Source organism: Gopherus evgoodei, chromosome 4 (genome assembly GCF_007399415.2).
Source record: "Gopherus evgoodei ecotype Sinaloan lineage chromosome 4, rGopEvg1_v1.p, whole genome shotgun sequence".
Classification (NCBI taxonomy): Eukaryota; Metazoa; Chordata; order Testudines; family Testudinidae; genus Gopherus; species Gopherus evgoodei.
The window spans coordinates 130,969,296-130,976,988 of NC_044325.1; positions in this window are offsets into that span (position 1 = coordinate 130,969,296).

Genomic DNA, 7,693 nt, shown 5'->3' on the forward strand with positions numbered 1-7,693 from the left:
TCACCTTCCCCATCCGCATAATCCTCAGGCATGGCTGAGATTACAACCCCCACCACAGAATCCAAGGACAGAGGTGAGGTAGTGGTGGCGCAGCCCCCTAAAATTGCATGCAGCTTAGTGTAGAAGCAGCATGTTTTCGGCCCTGCCCCAGACCTTCTGTTTGCTTCTTTGGTTTTCTGGTAGGCTTGTCTGAGCTCCTTCACTTTCACTCTGCACTGCACTGAGTCCCTGGTGTGGCCTTTTTCCATCATGGCCTTGGAAATTTTTTCAAATGTTTTTTCATTTCGTCTTTTGGAACGGAGTTCTGTTAGCACAGAATCCTCTCCCCATATAGCGATCAGATCCAGTACCTCCCGTGTGGTCCATGCTGGAGCTCTTTTTCGATTCTCAGGAGACTGCATTGTTACCTGTGCTGATGAGCTCTGCCTGGTCACCTATGATGGTGAGCTCTCCACGCTGCCCAGGAAATGAAATTCAAAAGTTCGCGGGGTTTTTCCTGTCTACCTGGCCAGTGCATCTGAGTTCAGATACCTGTCCAGAGCGGTCAGTGTTGCACTGTGGGATACGGCCCGGAGGCCAATACCATCGATTTGTGGCCACACTAACCCTAATCCGATATGATAATACCAATTTTAGCGCTACTCGTCTCGTTGAGGAGGAGTACAGAAACCGATTTAAAGAGCCCTTTATATCGATTTAAAGGGCCTCGTAGTGTGGACGGGTGCGGCGTTAAATTGGTTTAACACTGCTAAAATCAATATAAACACGTAGTGTAGACCAGGCCTGATTGGGGAAAGCAGCCTCAGCTGGGGACCATGCCCGAATCAGGTTGAGACTGGCTTAATGAGGGCCCAGCTGGCCCCATAAGAGGGCTGGGACCAGAAGCCAGATAGACTGTCTTTAGCTTTGAGAAGGAGGGACTTGGCTGCAGGGAGCTAAGAGAAGGTATCTGGAGTGGAGCAGTGCTGGGGGAAGGCCAAGGGAGCTGGGAAGCTCTGGCCTGGAAACCCCCCAGGCTGCAGTCTAGTGGAAGGCCAATTAGGTACTGGGTTTGCAAGGGGCAGCCCACAGGTAGGCAGAGGCAGCAGGTCCAAACCCCGCTTGCCTGTGATGAGTAGCTTTTACACTGCAGTCTGCCCCAGTGGGTGGGGGCTAGATGGTGACTGGCAGTAGCCAGTTACTGAGGCGAGGTGAGGATAGAGGGTTGGGGATTCACCTGAGTGGGGAGACCCTGAGACTGTGGGGGTATTGCCAGGGGGCAGTACCCCAAAGACAAGGGGCACCGGGTCCTGGGAGGGACATGGGGGCTAGCGGCAGCGGGACCCTGTCCTGCAGAGGGTGCTCTGGAGGCTAGAAATGCTAATTCCCTGAAGTGACCAGCAAGAGGTACTGCAGGGGTGAGTCATACACCACAACAACGGCTTTTCAGCCAGTCATTCAACCAGTTGTCAAGCATCTAATGCCACTTGGAGGTTCTAATCCAACAGGGAGGTTACACTAGGAAATGAAAGTCACAGTCCAAGATGGTGGTTGCCATGCAAAATGGAGGTTACAATCTGATGTAGACATAGCTCTTGGCATCACCATTCTGGTATTCTTGTGATACCACCCTTCAGACAGGATGTAGGAAGTCACTGGTGAAACAAGAGGCTCACTTCAGCTCATCTTCTCTTACATGGGAGCTCAGGGAAACAGCTGTGGGCCATATTCCAAAGCACCTTGGCATCAGTGTGTTTTGGATCATGGTTAAGGCTCTCTTTTAGCCACATATCTTTAGTAAAAGTCATGGACAAGTCATGGCCAATAAATAAAATTCACAGCCGGTGACCTGTTCATGACTTGTACTATATGCCCTGACTAAATTTTGGGAGTGCTGCAGGTGCTTGTGGAGGGGTCACAAGTAATTGGGGGGAGGGGGCTGCAAGTGCACAGGGGAGGCTGCAGGTGCTGGGGAGGACTGGCCCAGGGTGTGCAAGAAGTGCTCAGGAGGAGGAGTGGCCTGTGGGTGTGCCATGAGTGCTCTAGGGGGAAGCAGCCCAGGATCCCTGCTGGTGGGGGAGTTGATGGGTCTGGCAGGCTCCCTACCCAGCTTCTCTAAAGGGGCAACATGTCCCTCCCTAAGCTCCTAGCTCCACGCAGTGCCACCTCCACAGCTCCCATTGGCCAGGAACCATGGGGCTCAGCAGGGGTGTGACCTCAGGCCCAGCCAGCGAGAGGTAACAGGTTCCACTCCCTTCCCCAGCAGCTGAATTCCAGACTGAGTTGCGGAAGGATCCCTCCTTGAAGAAGCTGAGGGAACTTGCTGGCAACAGCACTGCAAACCCTCTTGGGAAGGCTGCAGGGACAGAGTCCTGTGGGAGAAGGGATTCCTGTACCAGGAATGGGCTCCCCAAGGGGAAGTAGAACTGAGGAGAATCAGGAGACAACTGGTGGTGCCCCAGAAGTACTGCCACAGGCTATTGTACCTGGCCCATGATGTCCTTCTCTTAGGACACCAGGGGATCCAGCGCACCAGGCAGCGGCTGCTGCAGAACGTTTACTGGCCTGGAGTCTGTGACTAGGGGTGCAGAAGGCCTGGGATAAGTGTGAAGCTCCCTTGAGACCCCTGCCCACCATGGAAGTACCTTTCCAGAAGGTGGCTATGGACATAGTGGGGCCCCTCAGCAAGGCGACCTGGTCAGAGAGAAATACATTCTGGTGGTGATGGATTTTGCCACCCACTACCCAGAGAAGATGGCTCTGTCCTCCACCAAGGCAGACTTCGTGGCAGATGCACTGCTGACCATCTTCAGCAGAGTGGGGGTCCCCAGCGAGGTCCTTACTGACCAGGGGTCCAATTTCATGTCAGCCCTGCTCTGGGGCTTTTGGGAGAAATATGGAGTCTGGCCCACCTGGGCCTTGGCATATAACCCTCAGTCCAACAAGCTGGAGTAGAGATTTTATGGAACCCTGAGGATGATGCTGAAGATTTTTATGAATCAGTATCCGTAGGACTGGGACAAGTACCTGCCCCACCTGCGGTACAGGGAAGTGCTCCAGGAATCCACAGGGTTCTTCCCTTTTGAGCTGCTGTATGGGAGGAGAGTGAGGGGACCCTGGACCTGGTAAGGGATGATTGGGAGGAGAAGAGGGAAGACCCCCGGTGGAGCTCTTCCCTGAGATGGGAGCCAATCCTCTCATCAGGTGCCCCCTGTTCAGAGTTACTGGGAAAACAGCTCAGAGCCTGGAGAGGTCAAGGAAGGACATGCTGGCTTTCGAGGTGATTCAGCTGTTCAACAGCCCATGGGCCTCACCTGTGGTGCTGGTCCCCAAGAAGAATGGATCAATCTGGTTCTGTGTGGACTATCAGAAGCTTAATGCCATCACCGTGTCTGAGGCCTACCCCATGCTTAGGCCTGGTGAGATTCTAGATAAGATCGGGGTGGGGCTCATTACCTCTCTACTATGGATCTCACCGAAGGCGACTGGCAGGTGACTTTGGACCCAAATGCCAGGTTGAAATCTGCCTTTGGGGCTCTTTGAGTTCCTGGTCCTGCCTTTTGACCTCAAGGGGACATCGGCGACCTCCCAGCGCCAGGTGGACTGGTTACAGAGGAGGATGGAGAAGTTGGCCCTGGCATACATTGATATCTGTCTTTAGCCAGACCTGGGAGGTACATATGTCTCAGGTGAAGAGGGTGCTGGGCTGCCTCAAGGAGGCAGAACTGATGGCAAAAGCTTGAAAGTATAAGGTCGGGTGGCAGAGGTGTCATTCCTGGGCCACAAGGTGGGGAGAAGCTCCCCAAGCCCAGAGCCGGCCAAGGTGGAGGCGATCAGAGGTTGGCCCATTCCCCAGACCCAGAAACAGGTCCAGGCCTTTATCTGGATGGCAGGGTACTATGAGAGGTTTGTACCCCACGTTAGCTCCCTAGCTGCGCCATCACTGAGCTATGTAAGAAGGGTAAGCCAGACGAGGTGGTCTGAACCAAGCAGTGCCAGAGGGCTCTCTGTATACTGAAGGAGGCTCTAATCCAGGGCCCGGTAAATCTGGTAAAACCAGACTTTGCCAAGCCCTTTATAGCGTTCACCGATGTCTCAGACGCAGGGCTGGGCATGGTGCTGATGCAAGCCAATGCTAATGGGGAGAGACATCCCATCGGGTACCTGAGCAAGAAGCTGCTGCCCCGGGAGCAGAACTATGCTGCCCGGCCATGGTGCAGGCTCTTAAAAAGCTGCAGCCGTATCTATTTGGGCAGCCTTTCATTGTGTACAATGACCACTCTCCTCTGACGTGGCTGTATCAAATGAAAGAGGCTGATGCCGAGCTGCTGGCAACAGAGACACCTGGCCATAATCCAAAGCCCCTTGGCATCCATGTGTTTTGGATCATGGTTAAGGCTCCGTTTTAGTCACAGATATTTTTAGTAAAAGTCATGACAGGTCACGGGCAATAAACAAAATTCACAGCCTGTGACCTGTTCATGACTTGAGTGCCGCAGGTGCTCGTGGAGGGGCCACAAGTGCTGGAGGGGAGATGGCCCGGGGAGCACTGCGGGTGCACAGGGGAGGCTGCAGGTGCTGGAGAGAACTGGGGGTGCTTGCTGGTGCTGGGGTGGGGGGAGTTCGTGGGTCTGGCAGACTCTCTACTCAGCTTCTCTGAAGTGAGGACATGTCCCTCTCTAAGCTCTTAGCTCCATGCGCTGCCAGCTCCGCAGATCCCATTGGGCAGGAACCATGGCCAATGGAAGCTGTGGTAGTGATGCCTGTGAGTGGAGGCTGCGCACAGAGGTAGGAGCTGAGGGAGGGACATATTGCCGGCCCCCAAGGTAAGCGCTGCCCAGAGCCCTCACCCCCCCTGCATCCCAAACCCCAGCCGTGAGCCCCCCACCCAAACTCCTCCTGCTGCTGCTGGCATCGGGGGGCGGTGGTCCGAGACTGCCCCGGCAGCGGCTGGTGTGACTGACCCAGGGGCTGCCTGAGATTTTCGGGCAGCCCCAGAGCAGGGCCGGCTCTAGGTCACCTCTGAGTGCTGCCCCTGGAATTGTGCTGCCCCAAGCACGTCCTTGGTTTGCTGGTGCCTACAGTTGGTCCTGCCCTGGAGCAAGCCGCTACAGAAGTCACGGAATCCGTGACAAACTTGCAGCCTTAATCATGACCAATAAAAGTGGTTGCTTGGGAGGCTGGGACCCAGGGGAGAGGAAGATGGGCTCCAGATTTTCAGATTCCTTTCTGATCACATTGTAACAAGAAGGCCAGTCCCTAGCTCTAGAGGGAAAGGTCCTGCTGACTGGGACTGTGTGTGTCTGCTCTATCATTCGACCAATGTCCAAACGGGTTCCTTCTTTCCTCAGCCACATATTCCAACAGAGGACAAAATAACAGTTTAAGATCAGGATAGAGGTTGCAGCTCCTAGGCCAGAAAGGGGGCCGTCAAAGGACAACGCAAGCAGCATGGGAAACTTGCAAAGAGATCTAGGAGAGTTACAATACAGACATCATCTCAGGTATTCCTGACATCTGGTAAAGTGCTGGGGGATGGACTAGATGATCCCTTTATGTCCCTTCTAACTCTACAGTTCTGTAGTTCTGTGTTCTCATCCAGCGGTGTATGATGGAAGGGTGGAGAAGTGATGTTGTAGATCAAAAGTATTTACAGTGGCAATGAGAAATGGAGAGTGTGATAATGAAATACCCTGGACTAATGCAAGGAATAAAGAAAGGAGCAAGGATAATGGGCATCTGCCCCAAGAATGGGGAAAAACAGCAGCAAAGTATTCCTAGGCCAGCACTAGCTACTGTACTACAATCACAAGGGTTTAATTACCTAGCTGTCTGCTGGGTAGGAGACTTGCCAAACATGCATAATCAAAGTGGCTCCTAAGTTACACAGAAGACAACTTTATGACGCGGAGAGTAGACACCCTAAGCCAACCATCTCAGCTCTACTTCACCCTGCTAGGTCGGCCTGAGTGAGAAGAATAAGGCAGGTTGGTGCCTGTGACTGTGAGTTACCTGGATGATTTAATTGGGAATTGGTCCTGCTTTGAGCAGCGGGTTGGACTAAAAGACCTCCTGAGGTCCCTTCCAACCCTGATATTCTGTGATTCTACCTGAATTCATCACCGTATGGAACAGGCTCACCTACGTCAGCCGTAGGAGGGGGGTTGATTTCAGGAAAGAAAACTTTGGGGAACTGAGAACTCCAGCGCTCAGACTGCACAGGGAGAAGGAGGTAAATGACTTACCCTGTGTCTTAAAGATGCTCTTCAGTGGGAGATGGAGCTGTGGCACTGTAGGGGAGGATGTACTTTCTTTCAAGGACCTTTCAGACCGGGTCAGGTGCATGAGAGTCTCCTACACTCCCAGCCAGAGACCTGAGACCCCCTGGCCCCCCTCTGCAGCTGGAGCCCTGAGCCCCGAGCCCCTCTTTCCCCCACAGCCTGAGCCCCACTCCTGCCTCGGCAGCCAGAGCTCTGAGACCCTCTGCCCTGTCCCCTGTCCCCAAAGCCCTCTGCCCTGCTCCCTGTAGCCTAAGCTCCAAGACCCCCCTCCCTCCTCCACAGTTGGAGCCCCCCTGCCACCTGACCAGATGAGCTCTGAGCTGTCCGGTGCCCCTGCAGCCATGCCTCCCCTCCAGAAACCCCAAGCCGCTCCATGAAAATTCATAGATTCATAGATTCTAGGGTCAGAAGGGACCAATGTGATCATCTAGTCCAACCCCCTGCACAAAGCAGGCCACAGAACCCTACCCATCCACTTCTATAACAAACCTCTAACCTATGCCTGAGTTATTGAAGTCTTCAAATTGTGGTCTGAAGACCTCAAGCTGCAGAGAATCCACCAGCAAGTGACCCATGCCCCACACTGCAGGGGAAGGCGAAAAACCTCCAGGGCCTCTGCCAATCTGCCCTGGAGGAAAATTCCTTCACGACCCCAAATATGGCGATCAGCTAAACCCTGAGCATGTGGGCAAAACTCACCAGCCAGCACTCAGGAAAGAATTCTCTGCAGTAACTCAGATCCCATCTCTCTTCTAAAAGAATCAGAGCTTTTGCTATGCGCCATGCAGGTTGCAGGGCAGCTGAGGAGGCAGTATTTGCTATTCAGCGTCCTGGGTTCATCAGTATTCTCTCTGGAGTCCGAGAGGGAGATTATTAATGAATCCTGGAAGCTGAATAGCACATACCATTTCCTCAGCAGCCCTGGAACCTGCATGGGGCATAATAACAAGCAAAAATTTCCCCCACCAAACCCGCAACTGGGGTACCACGGCAGCAACTTCGCGAGGGGAGGCAGAGCCTCCCTGCCCTATTAAACCCCCAACCTATGACTGTACCTTTTAATTTCTGTTTCAATAACTTCCTCATTTTGTGTAGTTCCCCTTTCTGAAATTAAATGCTACAGTGTTGAGCTGCTGTGGTGTTTTCCATGTCACGGGGATGTTAAAATTAATTACATTATGGTCACTGTTACTAAGCAGTCCATCTATGCACCAGATCCTCTGCTCCACTCAGGACTGAATCAAGAATTACCGCTCCTCTGGTGGGTTCTAGGACTAGCTGCTCCAAGAAGCAGTCATTTAAGGTTAACTCTGCATCCTGTCCTGAGGTGCCATGTATCCAGTCAATATGGAGATAGTTGAAATCCCCCCATTATTACTGAGTTTTTTATTTTAATAGCCTCTCTAATCTCCCTGAGCATTTCACAGTCACGA